We start from the raw sequence: 23,383 nt of genomic DNA on the forward strand, positions 1-23,383 counted from the left end.
TTCAAACCAATCGCCTGGCCCGACGACATGGCGCATTGCCATTCATAAAAATTCCACCGTTGTTTGGGAACATGAATTCCATGAATGGCTGCAAAAGGTCTCCAGGTAATCGAACATAACCATTTCCAGTAAATGATTGGTTCAGTTGAACAGAGAACCTAGCCCATTCTACGTAAGCATCGCCCACACCATTATAGAACCACCACCAGCTTGCACAGTTCCTTGTTGACAATATATGCATGGCATTGTCAAGTTAGGGGACTGCCTGGATTAGTGCAGAAACAGAACTACAACTTCAAACGGCCAAGATCGCTAGTGTACATTATTTTTTGTGTTTACGGGTTCCAGAAAACTATGCGTTGCCATAATCGTATCTTCTTCAGTGAAGTACAGATAAATATACTGCAGAAGACCGGATGATGGCGACGTCTTTTTCTGGAGCCGGTCATCACAATAAATGCTGCACCGTAGTGATCTTTGCTGTCAGAAGTTTTACTTCTGTCTCTGCCTTGTCGACAACTTGAGCCCATGGCTTCGTGAGGTCTGTGCCACATTCTAATCATAATATCAGCTCTTAACATCTGAAATCGGGACTTATCTGGCCAGACAACGGGTTTCCTGCCTTCTAGGGTCCAGCCAATATGGTCACGAGCCCAGGAGAGGCTCTGCGGACGACGCCGTGCTGTTAGCAGAGGCACTCGCGTCGGTCCTCTGCTGCCATAGCCCATTAACTCCAGATTTCGCCATACTGTCCTAACGGATACGTTCGTCGTAGGTCATACATTGATTTCTGCGGCTATTTCAAGTATTGTTGCTTGTCTGTCTGCCCATACAACTCCACGCAAACGCCGCTGCTATTGGTCGTTAAGTGAAAGCCGTTCACCACTACATTGTCCATGGTGGGCGGTAATGCCTGAAATTTAGTATTCTCAGCACAATCTTGACACTGTGGACTGTGGAATATTGAATTACCTAACGATTTCCGAAATGGAATGTCTCATGCGTCTATCTCCAACTACCATTCCGCGTTCAAAATCTGCTAATTACCGTCGTATGACTATAATCACTCTGGAAACCTTTTTCAAATGAATCACCAGCGTACAATGAAGGCTCCCCTAATGCATCCTCATTTTATACACTATTCGATCAAAAGTATCCGGACACCTGACTGAAAATGACTTAAAAGTTCGCGGAGCCCTCCATCGGTAATGCTGGAATCCAATAAGTGTTGGCCCACCCTTAGCCTTGATGACACCTTCAACTCTCGCAGGCAGACGTTCAATCAGTGCCGGCCGGAGTGGCCGAGAGGTTCTAGGCGCTACAGTCAGGAACCGCGTGACGGCTACGGTCGCAGGTTCGAATCCTGCCTCGGGCATGGATGTGTGTGATGTCCTTAGGTTATTTAGGTTTAAGTAGTTCTAAGTTCTAGGGGACTGATGACCTCAGTAGTTAAGCCCCATTGTGCTCAGAGCCATTTGAACCATTTCAATCAGCTGCTGGAAGGCTTCTTGGGGAATGGCAGCCCATTCTTCACAGAGTGCTTCACTGAGGAGAGGTATCGATGTCTGTCGGTGAGGCCTGGCACGATGTTGGGGTTCCAAAAAATCCCGAAGGTATTCTGTAGGATTCAGGTCAGAACTCTGTGCAGGCCAGTCCATTACAGGGATGTTATGGTCGTGTAACCATTCCGCCACAGGCCGTGCTTTATGAACAGGTGCTCGATCGTGTTGAAAGATGCAATCGCCATCCCAGAATTGCTCTTCAACAGTGGGAATCCAAGCAAGAAGGTGCTTAAAACATCAATGTAGGCCTGTGCTGTGATAGTGTCACGCAAAACAACAAGGGGTGCAAGCTCCATCCATGAAAAACGCGACCACACCATAACACTACCGCCTCCGAGCTTTTCTGTTGGCACTACACACACTGGCAGCTGAAAAGTTCACCGTAAATTCGCCATACCCACACCCTGCCATCGGATTGTGTACTGTGATTCATCACTCCACACAGTGTAATTCCACTCTTCAATCGTCCAATGTTTACGCTCCTTACACCAAGCGAGGCGTCATTTGGCATTTATCAGCGTGATGTGTGGCTTATGAGCAGCCGCTCGACCATGAAATCCAAGTTTTCTCACCTCCCGCCTAACTGTCATATTACTTGCAGTGGATCCTGTTGCAGTTTGGAATTCCAGTGTGATATTCTAGATCGATGTCTGCCGATTATACATTACGACCCTCTTCAACTGTCAGCGGTCTCTGTCAGTCCACAGACGAGGTCGGCCTGTACGCTTTTGTGCTGTACGTGTCCCCTCACGTTGCCACTTCACTATCACATCGGAAACAGTGGACGTAGGGATGTTTAGGAGTGTGGAAATCTCGCGTACAGACGTATGACACAAGTGACACCCAGTCACCTGACCACGTTCAGAGTCCGTGAGCTCCGCGGGGCGCCCCATTCTGCTCTCTCATGATGTCTAATGACTACTAGGGTCGCTGATATTGAGTGCCTGGCAGTAGGTGGCAGTAAAATGCACCTAATATGAAAAACATATGTTTTTGGGTATATCCGGATGCTTTTGATCACATAGAGTACCTTGCGTACGCTATACTGCCGCCATCTGTATATGTGCATATCCCATGACTTCTGTCAGTACAGTGTACTCTACGGTTAATGTAAGATTTTATTGTGACGCGTGTACCTAGGTTTCCGCTGTCAGGCATGCAATCCGAAGATCAATGCTTACCGGTAGAATGTAGAGTTACATTCTGATCGCTATCGCACGAGCATTTTTACTATGAACAACAGCGATCGAAATATGAAAAAAGGTAATAATTATAGTGTCAGTGTAGTTGGCCGTAATTTTAAATGCCATAATTTAGTTTAAATGAATTTAGTTTGCAGAATAAACCCGTCACTATCTCCAAATCGAGGAAAAATTTAAATACAGTAGATTACTACTATGACTTTGAGAAAACGCGAATGTCGTGTGACAAAGTCAAAGTGGCAACGTGAAAAAAATGCATACGTTGTAGGTTACATGTAAAAGATACTGTATCATGATCATCAAAAACGTTTATCTGTAATGTAATTATGTTAGCTGCCATAATGGTCACCAATAATAGTCAGCGGCTACGAAAAGTTTATGGAAACTGTACTGTGTTGAGTAACTCACGAGAGTGCTGTCCGTTTGAAAGTGTGCTTAATCGTGACAAAAACTGTTTATCATTCTTTACCTGTTACTTTGAAAATGATTTAGTCTCAGATTAATGCCGTAATACCTTCCGTTCATAGCAAGAATCAATTTTCAGTACTGTGTGACGTAGATATATGAATATAATATCATTTACAAAACTGAACATAAAATTGTAAAACTACTTTGACGACATAAAAAAACCAGGAAGCTTTTTTCATAGGATTTCACTTTAAATCTGTTTTAATTTGAGCTGATTGTCTGCAGTAATTACAATAATCACTCGATTGAAAATTAAGTGTAAATTTAATCAGATTTATATTCTTTTGATTATTACTTTCACTTGTGACTTTTTCTGAATTTATGGTGAAAGGGTAGGACTCTGCTGACGGTTAATGACTCAGGTCACAGAAGTCTCTCTCGACAAGTCTGTTCTTTGACTAAACGCACTATAATGTTTCAGAAAGCTAGTAAGACGCTGGCGTTTCTATTGCACAGCTGCAATATAGCGACTGGATCTTACTTTGCGATGCACTGTTTGTGATGCAAGGTGGTGCTCATTATGATATCATTATTGGCAGCAGGCTCTTCTTGATTAGGGAGCAGCTGGAATAAATTAGGGCCACTCAGTATTCTTCATTTCCTCTTCAATCTTCTTGGGATCAAATAGCTCGCCCACTTATAATTTACCTGGCCACACATTACAACAACATTTTCGATGCAAGACACTCTGAAATCTGAGAACCACCACATACGTCTGTTCTACAACACAGATGAATCGCAAATACTTCTCTGCCTTTCCCTCTACGACTGCGAGCATTCGAGCCAACGACGTTATTGTTACACGAAAGATATTCTCTGTGCTTACAATAAAAACGTCCCTGAATGGCCAGCATGTTTACTACAGTGATTTGACATACGTAATTTTTATTTATCCTATCAACTTAAATTACATTTTCATAAACATTAATTACTGACAAATTCATTAATACATGCACTTACAAGGAAAGGTTATAAACTCAAGAAAATGAAAAGCTGAAAATACATGAGGCACTGGGTTGTAGTTTTACAAACTGACGAGCTACTTGAATCAGAAGTAGCGGTCTACGAGGTCTGAGGAGCATAAAACGGCTGAAAGAGTGGTGTGCTGACCCTATACTCTACTGTAACGCATCCGAATGACGCCATACGGCAGAAGTGACACAGTGGTTGATGATCGGTATTTTGTGTCTGATCGCGGAGGTACTTTTCACTCGTCGTCGCTGGTTTATTTATGTGCCACTGTGTCATAGAATTGGTCAGCAATACGCAATGTGAGACTCAAGAACAAAATCGTATTTGGATAACTGCTTGATACGTTCCAGGACGCGTCATATCCTTCTCCTCGAGTTCTTATTAAATGAAGATCATTACAATAAAAATACAGAAATTCGCGCCATCCCACAGACCATTCATCAATGAAATAGGAAGATGGAAAATGACACTGGAAATTTGCATGCCCTCCACTGGACACCATACGGCAGTTTCGAATTTCGCATTTAGACTCACAGCAAATGAATTACACGTAGCTACGGTGTAGTTGTGCCAATCGAGGGCAGAATGGATAAACATAGGCGATTTATCACATCTGAAGTGACCATCGCATGGATAATAGATGCAATACTACATTCCACCTTCGAAGTGGAGCAGGTTCAAATGTCTCTGAGCACTATGGGACTTAACATCTATGGTCATCAGTCCCCTAGAACTTAGAACTACTTAAACCTAACTAACCTAAGGACAGCACACAACACCCAGTTATCACGAGGCAGAGAAAATCCCTGATCCCGCGGGGAATCGAATCAGGGAACCTGGGCGTGGGAAGCGAGAACGCTACCGCACGACCACGAACTGCGGACCAAGTGGAGCAGGTGTTGGTTCTGATAAATGGTGCCATCTTCAGAGAGCATCCCTAATATTCGATTTAGGGAAAGCCACATCCGACGCAGACAATAGCTGTCGACTATTGCGGTTGATAACAGCGGATTGACGGTACACAGTGCGGTCAATCACTCATTAATTCAACGCCTGTCGGGAACAGGCTGTAAGTAGCCTCACTGTAGCCGTACTATCCAGATCCATTTCTCAAGGGATGCAAAAGTCACGATCCAACACGTATAACTATGTTTACGGCATGTCATTACTGAAATATGGTGAACATCCCTGAGGTATTTAGCAGAGGGTACTTCGAGCGGAGCTGTCAGTTTCCCCCTTTCCTGTAAGATTCTCGAATGGTGCATGGAAAGAAAGACTACTGGTAATTCTTAGCATAAAATGCTTGGCAGGTGGGCTGAATACTTCCAAGAGTTACTGCACCCAGAAATAGAAGGGTTAGAACAAGAGGAACTGGTGGAACTAACTTGCTTTGGACCAGAGGTTTTAACACCAGAACCTACACTGGGGGAAGTGATGCAAGCCATTAAGACCTTAAAAAACAATAAGGCGCACGAAGAAGATCAGATCCATGATGAAATTCTCAAATATTGTGTGGAAACGCTGTGGAAAATAATTCATAAAATAATACTGAATATCTGGCAAGAGAAGAGCATGCCAAAGGAGTGGAAGACAGCTATAATGTGCTCCATACATAAAAAAAGGAGATACATTAAACTGCCAGAACTACCGAAGAATATCTCTACTGAATACTACATATAAGGATTTCTCCAAGATTCTAACCAACAGGCTTACTCCATATGTGGAAGGGAGAGTTGGAGACTATCAGAGTGGCTTTAGAAGAAATAGGTCAACAACCGACCAGATATTCACATTGCGCATACTACTTGAAAAATGTTACGAACATCAAATTAACATACACCAGCTTTATATTGACTTTAAACAAGCCTACGGTAGCGTCTCAAGAGTCACATTGCGGAATGTAACTGAAGAGGCTGGAATACCTAAGAAGCTCATTAAACTTTCTACGATATCCATCAGCGAAACCAACTGTAAAGTAAAAATACAGAGCGAAATCTCCAGAGAAGTGGAAGTGAAGAAGGGACTTAGACAGGGTGACAATATCTCCTCATTGCTATTCAACCTTTGCCTAGAAAAAGTCATAAGTCAGATAGAGTTAAATAAAGGAGGAACCTTCTTAAACCGCTCACTGCAGTACACTGACGATGTGGTGTTACTCGCACGAAACACTGCTGTGCTAGGCGAAGCCTATCAACAACTGGAGAAAGTTGCAAGGGAACTTGGCCTGACAGTCAATGTCGAAAAGATCAAATATATGGCAATGACCAACCAACAAAACCTACCAAATCTCAGGATAGCGCACAGGGAGTTTGAAAGGGTGAGATACTTCAAGTACTTTGGGTCGACTATCACTGAGACAAATGACATTGGCAGTGCGGTGAAAGCCAGAATGGCAGCAGGTAACAGATGCTACTTTGCCACATTACCCATGCTTAGGAGTTCGCTTTTATCACGATAATCCAAAATCCTCATTTACAAAACAATTATAAGACCACTTGTTATGTATGGTGGCGAAACGTGGACCATGACTGTAAATAAGGAAAGGATCCTTCGCATATGGGAGAGAAAGATGCTACGTAAAATATACGGCCTAATATATGATCAAGAAGGTTGGCGCATTCGTACGAATGCAGAACTACAACATCTTTTTGAAGAACCTGACATTGCCACTACCATTAAACTAGGAAGACTGCGGTGGGCAGGGCACTTGGTCAGAATGGAAGAAGACAGAGCATGTCAGAGGATGTTTGATGGCAAGGCTGGAGGCAGACGGCGGAGGGGCGCCACAGAAAGAGATGGGTGGATGGAGTTGAAGAAGACATGAAAAAGCTGGGTGTCAGAGGATGGAGACGGGAAGCCATGGATAGGATAGAATGACAAGATATTGTGATGCAGGCCAAGGTCCTTCAAGGGCTGTAGAGCCGAGGAGTAAGTAAGTAAATCTTAGCATGAGCTCGAATTCTTCTAATGTTCCCGTAATCGGTGTATCATTGGTTGACATCAGTGATCGGAAGATTTTCCGAAACTTCGTTGATTCGAAACATATTCGACAGAAACAAATTTTTTTGTAACAGTTTCATAGCTCCTTCAGTTTGTCGCGTGTAATGAATAACTTTTAACGAAGATGCCTGAATACCTTCAATGTACTCTGGCGTGCAACACGTAAGGACGAAAGTAACTTTCACTTGATGTGTCACTGTAAAGCGACAGAGCTTGATGAAACTTGGACCATACATAGAAAGAACTACCGTAAAATGTAGCTGAATGAAATATGCGATGAGACGCACAAAAACGACACTTTTATTGACAGACAGTAATTACACTGAAGTCATGACGGCACCTGGATAGCACAAACGGAGGGATATGTTTCTTAGTAGGGTGTGTAATCAGCACGAACGGGAGTCCATGTTCTGCAACGTGCACCCATGGTGGGCACAAGTATGGTAAGAAGTTTTTGTGGTAGGGCATTCCATTCCTCCAGCAGCGAGGTTGGCAGTTGCTGGACGGTTATTGGTGGATATGGACGTGCTACAATGTGTCTCCCTAATGCATCGCATATCTGCTGGATGAGATTTAAGTCGGGGAAACGGGCACCGAATACCCTCTAGTCCCAACAGCTCCTGCACTTGCGCTGTTCGATGTGATCGCCCTTTGCTATCCGTAACAACAGATACAGTGGGAAGGAGTACAGTGTCACGCTGACGCTAACCGGTGAGCGTACTCTGTTCAGAGATTTGGAGGTCAGTACGCTAATGTAAAATTATGCCTTAAAGAACTCACGGCTACGGCGGGACGATTGTAGTTTCATCTGGTCGTAACATCTTACCTACAGCGTGATGTTTCCTGGAGATTAAAAATATGTTATCTGTGGGCTCAAATAAATAAATCGAATCAGAAGCATAGCCTTGTACACTGAGATGAAAGAAGTCATGGGATACCTCCCAATATCATGTCGGACTTCCTGTTGCCTAGCGTAGTTCAGCAACTCGAAGTGGCATTCACTACACAAGTAGTTTAAACCCACTGCAGAAATAGTGAGCCATGGAACCTGTACAGCTGCCAATAATTGCGAAACTCTTACCGACGCAGGATTTTGTTCACAAACGGACCTCTCATTGTCAGTTATGTCCCATAAATATTCGCTGTGTGACCAAATCTTCTCCCGGATTGTTCAGAATGATCTTCAAACCAATTGCAAACAATTGTTGCGTGGTGACGTGCCCGAGAGAGCTACAACACCAAGAAGAATCGCTTCTCGGCTTTTGGCAAGATTAATGTGTAGTTCTTTTAATTGACAAGGATTAAGGATAAGGAAGGGAACTTTATTTAATTTCTATAATAATGAGTCAGATCACCAACGAGTGCGATCTTTTTACAGTTGTCTACACTCTTCACCCACTCTGAGACAGATTCCGATTCATTTATTTTACGATGATTCCTGTTCCTGAGAACCAAAGGCATAGTCGACATGTAATACGATGAACCCTTATCTGTGTTGGAAACTTCACAACCACTTGATCGCACTCGTTGGCGATCTGACTCATTATTATCGAAATTAAATAAAGTTTCCTTCCTTATCATTAATCTTTTGTCAATTAGAAAAACTACGCATTGATCTTGCCAAAAGCCGAGAAGCGATTCTTCTTGGTGTTGTAGCTCTCTGGGGCACCCTGGGATGCTAAATGCTCATTAATATGTGTTCATATGGGCGAAAATCTCGTCTCGAAAGTGTTGTAGCTGTTTGCCTATCTGCCGCGCTAGGCCGCCTCTAGTTGTAACAAGGCGGCCGGAGCACTAAATTCAAAACTTCCGGTCACCGGCCTTCCGCTTCCGCTGCCACTGCGCCGCAGCCCGGAAGTTGTGGTTTGATAACTGGCAAAAAAATGGTTCAAATGGCTCTGAGCACTATGGGACTTAACAGCTCAGGTCATCAGTCCCCTAAAACTTAGAACTACTTAAACCTAACTAACCTAAGGACGTCACACACATCCATGCCCGAGGCAGGATTCGAACCTGCGACCGTAGCGGTCACGCGGTTCCAGACTGAAGCGCATAGAACCGCTCGGCCACTCCGGCCGGCTGATAACTGGCAGCTGTATAAGTAATGAATCTGGAAAGACAGTGTCAGTCGCCGAGAAGTCGCACGTGCAGCAGCATCGAGACCGATTAGTTATGCCGCGTTATTTTACGACGAGTAGGTGTTCGCGTCTTACAGTTTTTAAAGCAATAGACGACATTTTTTATTACAACCAATAATTACGTAAGCGCCCAAGTCATCTTGCATGGGCCATCGGTGTTTTGCGGTACAGTTTTGAACTTCACTCTCGCTAACAAGGATACGAATGAACACTGTAACGGCTGGGTCACCTACTATACGAGCATTAAATCCATTTGAATACAATTTCCCATGATAACAACCACTTTCTCCTACTTTACAAAGAGTTTCAATTTTAGACGTTACATCTTTAACTTCTGGTGTTATTAATGTGGATATGTTACGAGCAGACTTCGGTTTAAAATAGTGATAAAATTTGTAGCGCAGGTTGCTAGTAGTCGACATGTAATACGATGAAGCCTTATCTCTGTTGTAAACTTCACATATCTGAAAACTAGTAAGCTGCGCTACAAATTTTATCACTATTTTAAACCAAAGTCCGCTTGTAACATACCCATATTAATAGCACTCCGTCTTCAGGCCACGAGTGGCCTACCGGGACCATCCGACCGCCGTGTCATCCTCCGAGGAGGATGCGGATAGGAGGGGTGTGGGGTCAGCACACTGCTCTCCGGTCGTTAGGATGGTGTACTTGGCCGAAGCCGCTACTATTCGGTCGAGTAACTCCTCAATTGGCATCACGAGGCTGAGTGCATCCCGAAAAATGGTAACAGCGCACGGCGGCTGGATGGTCACCCAGCCAAGTGCCGGCCATGCCCAACTGCGCTTAACTTCGGTGATCTCAGGGGAACCGGTGTATCCACTGCGGCAAGGCCGTTGCCAACATTAAAACCACCAGAAGTTGAAGATGTAATGTCTGAAATTGAAACTCATTGTAAAGTAGGAGAAGGTGGTCGTTATCGTGGGAAATTGTATTCAAATTGTTTTAATGATTTTATAGTAGTATACCACAGAAATAAGGGTTCATCGTGTTACATGTCGACTATACCTTTGATTCTCAGGCCCAGGAATCATCGTAAAATAAATGAATTGGAATCTGTCTCAGTGTGGGTGAAAGGTGTTGACAACTGTAAAAAGATCGCACTCGTTGGTGATCTGACTCATTATTATGAACCATGAACCATAGACCTTGCCGTTGGTGGGGAGGCTTGCGTGCCTCAGCGACACAGGCAGCCGTACCATATGTGCAACCACAACGGAGGGGTATCTGTTGAGAGACCAGACAAACTTATGGTTCCTGAAGAGGGGCAGCAGCCTTTTCAGTAGTTGCAGGGGCAACAGTATGGATGATTGACTGATCTGGCCTTGTAACATTAACCAAAACGGCCTTGCTGTGCTGGTACTGCGAACGGCTGAAAGCAAGGGGAAACTACGGCCGTAATTTTTCCCGAGGGCATGCAGCTTTACTGTATGGATAAATGATGATGGTGTCCTCTTGACTAAAATATTCCGGAGGTAAAATAGTCCCCCATTCGGATCTCCTGGCGGGGACTACCCAAGAGGACGTCGTTATCAGGAGAGGGATCACCAATTTAGTATTGGAGGGCAGCGTGGAGGGTAAAAATCGTAGAGGGAGACCAAGAGATGAATACACTAAACAGATTCAGAAGGATGTAGGTTGCAGTACGTATTGGGAGATGAAGAAGCTTACACAGGATAGAGTAGCATGGAGAGCTGCATCAAACCAGTCTCAGGACTGAAGACCACAACAACAACATAGAAGTCCATAAAAAGGCCATCGTTGGAAGTGCATGAATAGCTGGAAATGGTCTTCAAGTAGTAGAACTTAACCATTTACACCCAATGATCGGTTCATTTGGACAGATAACCCAGTTCACTCGAGGTAAAGACAGCCCACACCGTTATGGAACCACCACCAACGTGCCCAGTGCCTTGTTGACAACTTTGGCTCTATGGCTTCGTGCGGTCTGCGCCACACTCGAACCATATCATCAGCTCTTACCAACTGAAATTGGCAATCATGTGACCACAACATGGTCTTCCAGTCGTCTAGGGTCCAACCGATACGATCACAAGCCCGGGAGACGCGCTGCAGACGATGTCCTGCTGGTAGCGAAGACACTCGCGTCGCTCATGTGCTGCCATAGCCCACTAACGCCAAATTTAACCCGCACAGAACTAATGGATACGTTATATGGATATGGTGTCTGTTCTTTCGGACATGTCCCAAAGAACAGACACCATATCCATATAAGTATATCGTTCTGGCAATACCAGCCTCGACCTTCTCCTTCTGTGCGGATGCACACATATTCCCCGAACTCTTGCGGGACTTGATAAGAATGTCTTCCACGAGTAATGAGTGTGTTGGGGTGGGACACTAAGAATGTAGTGTGTGGACATACAAGGTGAAAATGTGCGCCTCGCGGGAGGCGTGCGCGAGATAGTCCCTGCAGTCACACTATCCTCTGTGTCTTCGGTCGCTCAGATGGATAGAGCGTTTGCTATGTAAGCAGGAGATCCAGGGTTCGAGTCCCGGTCGGGGCACACATTTTCACCTGCCCCCGTTGATATATATCAACGCACATAAGCAGCTGAAGGTATTAATATAATTCTAATGGATACGTTCGTTGTACGCCCCACATAGATTTCTGCGGTTATTTCACGCATTGTTCCTTGTCTGTCTGGACTGACTTCTCTACACAAACACCGCTGCTCTTGGTCGTTAAGTGAAAGCGGTCGGCCATCGCGTTGTCTCATGCCCGAAATTTGATATTATCGGGACAATCTTGACACTGTGAATCTCAGAACATTGCATTCCCTAACGATTTCCGAAATGGAATGTCCCATGTATCCAGCTCCAGTTATCATTCTGCGTTCAGAGTCTGTTAATTCACGTCGTGTGGCAATAATCATCACGGACACATTTTCCCTTGAATCACCGGAGTACAAATGACAGCTTCGCCAATGCACTGCCCTTTTATACCTTGTGTATGGGTTACTACACCCATCTATAGACGGAGTGTTCCGAAATACCCGTTACAAACTTTTATAACTTGTAGATGGGGGTGAGTACATAGTATTTTGAATAGAAACCCATGTCGGGAAAGATACCGCCCCGTTTTAAGGCGGTTTAAATTCAGGTGTTTAAGGGGGGTAGGACGTCAAACGGGCCTACTTGAAGCAGGAGAGGCACCACGGGACATTTTATTTTCTACTGTCTATAATTTCACAAATAAATTCATAAAACTTTGTCATCATGAGCAGGAAGGATTCAGGATTCTCACTCATAGCAGTGGAAGAGCAAAAAAATAACAAAATAATTTTTTTTTAGATATGAAATTTTTTCATTTTTTCACTTACTGTTGGCTGCATTTGGTGCTATAGGCACATTTTTCTTCACTAGTAAGAGAGATTCTTTGATGAATTTTGCACAGCGTACACCTCAGTGTAATGCTGGATGTGCTTATTAACATCGAAATCTGTTAACGCGGTTAAGTCCCCAGTCAAACTCATTGTGACACGGTATTAGCGTGATGTCTCCCGGAAGCAATGATTTTTTCCGGGGGCTTCAACAAATCACTGCAGTCACGTGCGCCGCTCTATACAGCACAGAACTACGAGCACCGGCGCGGTTAACCTGGTTTCATTGGAGACCGTGGCAAGTGACGTAAGTGAAGTACGGAGTATTGAATGGAAGGCAGGCGACCCACGTAGTGTCTTTTCGTGGCGTGCGCCTACGTCCTTGCGGTGCAGCTCTGTGACGTCGGTGACCCACGCAGAGTCGGCGGCGGTGCTTAATTCATGCGCGGTTGCAGCCTTCTCCAGCGGTGGCGGCCTCACGCGAGCCGCCGCTCCGCCAGGCTGCATGCGAGCGCCGAGCACCGGCCGGCGCCGCCGCTTCAATAATTCCCGCACCGCTCCACTCCGACGGCGGAACTGGGAATGGCTGTGTCACGTCGTCCCCGCAGAGATTTGCCGCCCTCCCTCTCTTTCCGCGTGGGCGGCGATCCACAGGGACTGGGTGTTTGTGTTCAACTGCTTGCCGTTATAACAGCAGCAGCGGGGTGGATAGCACAAGAACGTTCGTATCGGAGCACAAAGCTTTCCTAACTGTCACTCACTCACACCCACTAGCCCATCATTGTAATTCGCTCGTACCCAACCACTCCCAGTTGCCCTTTCTCATTCACTCATTCATTCCAAATCTCTTTGTGGCTCTCTGTGATTGACTCCTGTGTCACAGCCACAGTCCCTTTCGTTCTGTCCTACTACTTATGAATCCTTTCACTGTCGCTGTCAGTCTCTTTCTCTCGCTTAGGGCAGCTGTCTCGTTCCTTCTTCCTACAGCTTCTGTGTCTTCTCACTGTGACTAACTCTGTCTTCCTCGTTGTCATTATCATAGTCTCTGTATCTCATTAAAACTAGCGCTTACCCTCTTCCACTTCCTCATTCTCTTTATTCCTCTGCCACTTGCACTGTTTCCTTCTGTCTCCTTCTTTCTCTCACACTGCTATTGTCTCCTTCGCTCTTTCTATACCGTAACCACTGTCTACTATCTTCCAGTATTTATTACTGTTCCGTCTCTTTCCCAGTGTCATTTTCTCCTTCCCTCTCGGAATAAAAAAGAGCGAATATCTTCGCACACCAACGTTTTGGAGAAACTTTTGAAACATGCTGAGAAGGCATAATGAGGGTGCGGTATCCCACTTTTAATGAGAGACTTCTAAAAAGGAGCTTATTAGCCTTTTTTGAGCACCGATAGGAATATTTTCCCGATGGTTCCCTTCTCATGTCACTCACATAAAAAGAACTTTATGGGTCAATAAAATTTTCATAGTTTACTTATGTGAAACTGAGATAATGTAAAACAAATTTTACACCACACACCGGATTTCCAGTTACCAAAAACTCTGCATGTGTTTCAGTAGAACAACATGGGGTTCCCAGAAACCAGAACGCTTCTGATGACAACGGAGACATTTTACAGCATATTTCTTCGTGCAATGTCGCCTTTAAATTACGCCGCGCGGGATTAGCCGAGCGGTCTCCGGCGCTGCAGTCGTGGACTGTGCGGCTGGTCCCGGCGGAGGTTCGAGTCCTACCTCGGGCATGGGTGTGTGTGTTCGTCCTTAGGACAATTTAGGTTAAGTAGAGTGTAAGCTTAGGGACTGATGACCTTAGCAGTTAGGTCCCATAAGATTTCACACACATTTGGCCTTTAAACTACGTTTTCGCCTCATAACGGATTCAAAAAGCGTATTTTATGTCTACAAATTGGATAACATTCAGCCTCTCTATTTCGTATACGATAAAGATATAACGACAATTTTCAAAGTTGTTCGAGATGTGGACCTCAGGAATATAAATTAGCCATTTGCTGGGCACAGCCGTCTTGAAATATCTGGCTTCTTTTTGGTTCGCTTGTGACCGCAAAAATGTAGCAAACAAACCCTTTTTGTGGAGTTTTCCAGAGAACTGCCCATGAACTAACGGCGCCTCCATGCGTCCCATCAGAGTCACCGTAGGTCGCATCAAATTCAAAATCAGCCAACCTATTCCCTCCACTTGCCTAAGCACGAGGCAGTTCTAATGTTTGTGGCCTTACAGCCATCATACGTATTCAGGCTACAAGAAGTTCTTTTTAGAGCAGTTGAGAAGGCAGTAATGGCAAGATGGTGTAATGTGGTGTCAGGTACCGATGACAGATGGTTTGTTCGGTAAGGGTATTGTGAGAAGGGCCACCTAAATTGTGTTCTTTGTCCGCGATTGGCTGCTGCATTCGCGAGTTATACACCAAAACGATAATTTTCTGTTATTAATATTATACAAACTAAACATCATATTTACATGCATTTCTAATTAAAGCATCTCTGATTAGCGTGATATCATTCCATTATTTCACAAGTTTTATAACCGGCAGAATAATAAACAACTTGTAAACGAAAAGGCAGATGAAGCACTTCGCTGATCTTCGGATTGCACATAACTTGAATGGCGGGTAAAATGGTTCGGCTTTAGGATCATAGCTGGTTCAGCAGTCTCGGAGGACAGACATGATGTCTGCCGCGGATGGCATCAGGTTAAGACTTCATTGGCAATGTATGGTTATATAGACATCTAGTTGAGAACAGTGTGGTAGAAATTATGGAAATACGCACTCTAAAGTGGAATGTAATTGTTTCTCGTGTTCTGCCAATAAAAAGCGAATGGCATCCCATAGAGGGTGAAAAGTATTTAAACCGACAAACTCTGGGAGGTTGTAGGGGACAACAAAACAAATATTTTCCCTAATGCCATTTTTTCCTATGAGGAGTATTTAAACCGGTAGAGGAAGATTTCTCTGGCGGCAAATTAATTAAACCAGCAAACACTTTTCCACTTTTTATGGCCAAGAGACAACACATTAACACAACCCAATTTCAATTACAGTAGATTTTAAAAAATGCCTCCATTGACACGTAAACAAAGATTACACCGTGGGATCATGTTCTGTCTGACATGGGCAAAATCCCCAGGAGTATCCTGAATTGTTCCTGCAGTTGTTACTATTCGGGCAACCAGATCCTTTCTGATGCAACAGGAGTTGCGTAAACAAGTTTACACATCGCTCCCCACAGAAAAAAGTCCAGAGGGGACATATCTGGGGCTCGAGCAGGCCATGGTACAGGACCACCTCTGCCAATCCACGTTTCTGGGAACCGTCGGTCCAGAAATCGACGCACGCGACGACTGAAATGTGCCGGCGCCCCGTCATGTTGGAACCATTGCGTTGTCTTGTAGGCAACGGGACGTCTTCCAGCAAGTCTGGCAATGCTCTGACGAGAAAATTGTAATAGTGCCTGCTATTTAATGGCGTAGGTAGTAGATACGGCCCAATTAAACAGTTCCCAACAACACCGACCCAGACATTAACGAAGAACCGCACTTGATGAGCGCTAGTAACTTTGGTATGTGGGTTATCCTCATTCCAAACATGCGAATTGTGCATGTTGAAGACTCCATCACGCCCGAACGTTGCTTCATCAGTAAACAACACAGAGGATGGAAATGTAGGGTGCATTTTACACTGTTCGAGGTACTACTGCGAAAACTGTGCTCTGGGTGGATAATCAACTGGTTCCAGGTTGTGGACACGCTGTAAGTGAAATGGACGTAACAATTGCTCTCGAAAGAATGTTATTACATTCGTCTGATTCGTCCCCATGTCACGTGCAATTGCATGAGTGCTGATTGAAGGATCCCGCTCCACATGCTGCAAGACAGCTTCCTCAAATTGCAGCGCTCTTACCGTGCGATGGCGCGGCGTCCCTGTCCAGGTAATCTGCTAAATGACCCGGTCTCACGCAGACGTTGCTACACAGCAGCAAAGGTCGTATGATGCGGGATAAAGCGATTAGGATATTGTTCTTGATAAACCCGCTGTGCAGCTCGTCCGTTGTGGTGCGCTACGTAGTACGCACCAACCATATCAGTGTACTCACTCCAGGTGTATCGCTCCATTAGTAAACAGAGACAATGCACTACTACACTGGTGGACGGCAGGGCCTCAAACAACTGAATAGCGTAATACGGCTTCAGTTGTTTAAACAATCCTCATAGGAAAAAATGACATTAGGGAAAAACATTTGTTTTGATGTCCCCTACAACCTCCCAGAGTTTGTCGGTTTAAATACTTTTCACCCTGTATAAACAAACACATTTGAATGCATTCCACCCATGGCGGTGGAAGCGAATAGGCATCTCGCTTGTAGTGCAATCTTATTAGAAATGAGATCAGTGACACGTCATCTGTGATAAGACGGAAGAGGTATGAAGAAAATAAATTTCGGAGGGAAGGGGTTTATCACATGCACTTATATTTCACCCTCTCACTCTCTTTTTCAACTTGTCGTATAGTGTGTGTCATACTCAAACCTTGACCCTGTACAGTAGGATAGTCACATCACGAGTATTCTTTTTTTATGTATACAAATGGTCCCTAGCTCAAAGGCTATCTTTAAAACACCTGACTCTACCTTTTATCACCAATAGAGCCACAGATATGAGCACCGTGTAATATCGTTTTTATGCGCGACATTTTGGACCATAATTGGTACGCGTGCTGCCGCATTGATATCGATAGTAGTAATAATGCGTTACTAAATTTGTAGTACTCAGAGCCGCCATCCTTGACAGAAACAAGCGCTCTAACCCTGTCGGTCACCTAGACGAACTGAGCTCTTTTATGACAGATTCTGATGCTCTTTCAGTTCTATACAAAGGTTCATCAGTCGTACCTCCTGGTGACTGATGACAGGCTAGTTTCTTTGCAACCCATGACCACGTGGTTTCAGTGAGGGAGAGATCTGGGGAATGTGATGACCATGATAACAATCCAACAACTTCTGTATCGAAGCTCGTCAAGACTACACAGGCAACATGCGGCCTTGGTTGTCGACAGAAAACATCAGGATGTAACGCCGGAAATGCATCTCCTCCTATTTCCATCTAGTGTACTATAATTTTTTTCCTTGTTTTGTTACCTCAAGATATGACATTTCTGTGTCTTTATATATTGTAATTGTTTTACTATATATATATATATATATATATATATATGCATTTATGTCGATGTATAATTGGTTGTTTTGTAAATATTATTTGTATTTTTACGCTTGGTCTTGCCTAAGAAAAACTTTGCTATCGAACGAATACATCGATAGGTCGTGTGGAGAACCAGAGTATTTAGGATCTTTGATAGTGTTAACTCTGCCGTGTGAAGCGCGGGCAGAGCGGAGAGAGTCTGGCTGGAGTAGTGCAGTGGAGCAGGTGTGTTGTGTGACGCTCCCGCGAGTTGCCGCGCTTTCGGGGTTTGGCAGCATGTAATTGCGCTCGACTTGCTATGATAGTTTCTGACACGGTGTCACAGACGGGAAGCATTAGCTGGCACACATCAAGATCCCGTTTCGCCTGGCGACCGTGTCGAGAAGAAGGCGCGCCAACATCCAGCTTCTGCAACAGCGACGGCCGACAATGAGTGACTGTCGCCACCTCCTCGATCGACGACTTCAAACCTTCAATCAACCAAAAAGGAAGACTGGAAGCACGTTAAGTTTTACAACTGTATGGCAGACCTCAGCTTTTCAAATTGTTCAAATCACAAAATTACAGCAATGTAGCATGAACCTTTGTTGGTCATTGTCCCAATTGCATTACCAAGCCGGGTCCCTTCCTTTTCCAGAATGAACCCGAGTGTCGTTGAAATTCATACGCCAGCATTAAAGTGATATCATTCCATTCCACTGCTTTAATTTCAAAGTTCAGTTAAAGTATTCATAGCTGGCTGCAATGTTTAGATTACACAAGCAAAAATTAAGAGTGCGAGTTTTGTTACCACATTTTAGCTTACCTGTGACTTCAGCTCAGCTTGGTACATACTAAATTTTACTATTGTTAATTGTTCAGAATCATTTAATTCAAGTTCAAAGTTAAATCTCTTATTTCTAAATTACGTAGATTCAAGTAGCTTCTGAAATGATTGTCGAGGTAGCCCAATTTTATTTTGTAGTGCTTTTATTGAATTTTGTAGTGCTTCAGAAACAAAGTTCTCTATTAATTTCAGTCACTAAATTAACTTTCAATTTTCCGGTTTTATTAATTCTTTTGCTAAATTAAGTCAGAGTGTAGCGAAATTTATTACTTCTGACAAACATTCCGTTTTCACACCACACGTGTCAACCTTCAGTTGCCATGCTTTTAGTGCTAATTGTATGTGCAATAATCTTTCATTTTCAGTTATTATAGTAATTGTCCATAGGACTGGCGACTGTAATTTTCCCCAAATCTCAAATATCTAATTAACGCCAATTAATTGTTAACGTAACGACAGCACATTTACTTTCTTTATTAATTTTACCCTTTTCTCAAAATTAATTTTCACCAATTTCATTTGCATTTTTCCTTTCATTTAGATGTAACCCTTTCCTCCCTCTTTACCGACAGATTAACTTCGGTGACGATTGCTTTTCCCAAATTTCCATTAGGTGCACGCGGTTTAATTTTTCACTGTCATTAAGGTCGATAAGTGAGGGGGAGGTTTCAAAGAGACAATGAAGATCAGGCAGAAGCACCAGAAGTGCAGTGGCTGCTATTCATTATCGGCTATTTGAGACAGCGGTGATGGCGTTGTGCACCCAGCGGCAGACCCATGCCAACACGAATGTGTCGGGTCTGTATTAAGATGATGAACGCTATCTGGCAACTTCCGCTTCCATCGGATCCACTACACACGGCTTCGTCCATCATTACACTGCACGCGGAAACGGGACTCATCTGAAAAGACGATTTGGTGCCACTTCTGTGTCCGACGTTGTTGGGCGCACCACTATCATCCAACCTCCCTGATACCGCATCAAGGGATGTCGTAAAATTTTCACTTGCTGCAAAAAAAACCTTTTGTTGACTCAAGATGTGTGACGTGATTGTACGATGCTGCACAGTCAAGCAAACGATGTGTCCGTCCTCTCCGGCGCTGATCATGCGGCTCTGTCGAAATCCTTCGTGAACTTGAGTATAGCCCCCCTGAACCCATCGATTCCATTTTCAATGAGAGTCGTAGAATCCCGACTAATGCTAACAGTTATATCGCAGAACAATAAATTGCTATCTGGATAGGCCAGAAACCTGTTTGATTTCAACACGTTGTTGGTAGGCGTTCATAGTTTTTTCACAAGCAAATGCGGATGAGTTCTGAGGGGCTGTATGGATTTGAAAGATACTGATTCTTATGCAACATGTCTTCAAAATATTTCATAAGACTAGAAAATTCAGATTGTTCGAAACGTTTCATCATTATGATGCTATGTTTTACTCGGTATTGTGTAGCTTGAGACCAATACGCTGAGAGGAAGGCATGATAAAATTCTCCTTCACTGTGACAATCGTGAATGACCGATCGCATTCTTACAGCTGGTTCATTCTCCAAGTAGCCACACATAAATTCTAACCTGTGCTCCAATGACCAGTTGGGAGGAAAACAATGAGAGAATTGATGAAGCCATGCTTGTGGATGAATGTCGTTGCTAGAATTCTTAAATGTTTTGAATGTACGTGTGGTAATGAACAGCTTATAGTCAAAATCATCATGTCGGCGAGTCGCACATCGCTCATTGTTACTTCGTTTCGGCGGTTCCATCTCAAAATCCAATGCGCCTTGCCAATTTCTTTCATAATTTCCGAAGTGTCCTGTGTTATTATTTTGTGGTTGTTCCGTATTTCTATGTCCCTCTTCCCATACTGGAGTGCGAGTGTCCTCTGAAATATGTAATTCTTGTATTACTTGTGCCAACTGATCTTCTACTTCCCGGATTTATCTTTTGTACTGTGTATTGATTTGATTTTGATTATGTTTGAATTTTCTAATTTGTTCATACTGTTGAGTGTCCGTGAAGGCTACAGGTCACGTGTCATTCAGATCATCGTCTACGTTTGTAGATAAGTTAGTGAACTGATGTGAAAGTTCTGCTACTTTATCCGATAGTGAAATTATTTCTTCTGTGTGTTTTTCTGAACCAAGTTTCAGAGTGTCCATTTGTGTTGAAATCGTATCTACTGTGTCCTTTAACTTTTCCAGAGTTTCTGCAAGTTGCGTAACCAAATCGGTAGATGCAACTGAGTCAATTATAGCTTGCAAGGTGTCGTGACTTTCATGAACAATAGTTTGCAGTTCTTTTATGGCTGCTTCGTGATTCTGTAATGCATTTTCATGACGCGAAAAAATAGGTTGGAAATGCTCACAAATTTGTGTTTTTACGTCATTACAGACTTTTTGACATTTCGATTCAATGTTCTGTAAGTGTGGTGTCTAACTTCCGAAGCTTTAGTTCCATTGTGTATAACTGTTGCTGTGTTTGTCTCTGGTGTTGTTCCATTGTGTCTAACTTTTGAAGAGTTTGTTCCATTGTGTCTAACTGTTGCTGTGTTTGTCTCTGGTTTTGTTCCATTGTGTCTAACTTTTGAAGATTTTGTTCCATTGAGTCTAACCTTTGGTGCTTTTGCTGTGTTTGTCCCATTTGTTGTATTAATTGTAATAAAAATGCACTGGTGTCTGAAACATGTTCCTCAGTGCTTTTCGGCAGTGAATTTGCACCGGCAACATTTACATTTTGACAAGCAGAAAATGTGTCTTGACTTATTTGAGAAAACGGTGAGGACCCAAAACCCGAATCTACAGTATTTGCGAGATTGTGTCCTGCCATTTCGGATTCCTGAGGCGAGCTATTGCCGACCGATCGATCGATAATGCTTCCCTGTTCACTAATTGTTTCACTGCCTACACCATTTCCCTATGCACAATTACCAAATTACTAGTTTGAACATTAGTTAATTCATTACACGGTGGTGCTAACACACTGCTTTCGTCTTCACTGTCATTTCTCAGTTTACTTTGGAGCCTAGTATTACGTTTTTCACAAGCCATTATTGTCACAATATTTCGCACGACAACACAGAAAAGCACAATTTGAAGAGCAAAAATAAGAGAACACATTAACATAGCACTGAAAATAATATCTAGTTAATTGCAAGCACAGCTGCGAAATACTTGGTGCAAATTTACATGCGTGCCACACCTGTTTTACTGTACAACACTGGAAGACTGCAACTACAAAGGAGATTCTCTCTACAATTACGCGTTAGCAATAAACAAAATCTACACTAACTACACAAACTTCCAGAAAAAATCAGAAGATTCCAGTGAGGTATCCTCGGCTAAGGGTCGACATATGAAACGTCCCCTTAGAAAAATTATACGTGACTGTGCTTAAACTGACACACAGTATTTTTAGCGCAAAGCAATCTGACTTTCAAAAATCCCTACAAAAGAATGGCCCTGACTAACATTAACCTATACGTTTCACAAATCACTTACCTCACAAAAATCTTGGTTACTCGAACTACTGCAATGCAGCGATCGCAACTACTGCCAGCTAAATAAAAGATTCAAACTACGGAAGGCACTAACTACTGATAGGCATAGTTAGCAAATAAAAGATTTTAATAAAGAACAAACAGTGTATTTACCTTAATAGTCATCAAAAGTCATAATATATATAGCAGTTCATGACATCCAGTCTTACAAATTTCAAAACTCCGCCGTTTCTCTCCCCACATCCACCACTGCTGGCGGCTCACCTCCAACTGCGCAACGCTACATGCTGCTAACATCCAGCTGCCCAACACTACAATGGCAGACAACAATGCAAACTAGCCACAGACTGCACACAGCACAGCCAGTGATTTTCACACAGAGCGCTACGTGGCGTTACCAATAAGAAAACCTAAATAGCCTACTTACAAATTGTAGCTGTGACTCATATTAAAATTCTGGTGCATACACAGTAACATCCGAGGAATGCCTCATGTTCTACCTAGGACAAAACAGGTCGAGATTCCCACACCAGATATAAGGTGCATACTGGAACCTGCCCACACGATAGACACAAAAGATCAGCAGTAGCCACACACATTCACGATGCAGGACACCAACTAGGGAATGTAGGGGCAAATGTCAAAGCGCTCCACTGGCAAAGACTAAATAAAGATGATAAATTTGATCTCGTGGAACAATTGGAGACATAGTCACATCACCAAAACTATCAAGGTAAATTGTTAAATATAAAATTGGAAAATGATTCATTGAATTTCCTGAAATGTTTCGATAGTATCCTTTTATAATAAAATAAAATAGCAATACATAAAAATAAATAAGGTGCCTTTCTAAACAGCGTATAATGATTCAGACTGCATAACAAAAATATCCTCTGCACGAAGGGATAGTGCATCGTACTCTATGGACGATGTATATCGTTATCTCCGTTGAATGTATGTGAAATATCTTTGTCACTGTTATTGTTTGTTTGCTGTTTTCAACGTGTACTGCACACCGTAAATAGCATGCCAGACTTTTAAAATGTGCGATCTTCTGCGTAAGTAACCTACAAAAAAACTATAAGTAAATTTTTTCCAGGTTTTGCCAGTGGCTTTGTTTAAAGATCGATCAT

The sequence above is a fragment of the Schistocerca cancellata genome, chromosome 5, assembly GCF_023864275.1.
Source record: "Schistocerca cancellata isolate TAMUIC-IGC-003103 chromosome 5, iqSchCanc2.1, whole genome shotgun sequence".
In the NCBI taxonomy this organism is placed as follows: domain Eukaryota; kingdom Metazoa; phylum Arthropoda; class Insecta; order Orthoptera; family Acrididae; genus Schistocerca; species Schistocerca cancellata.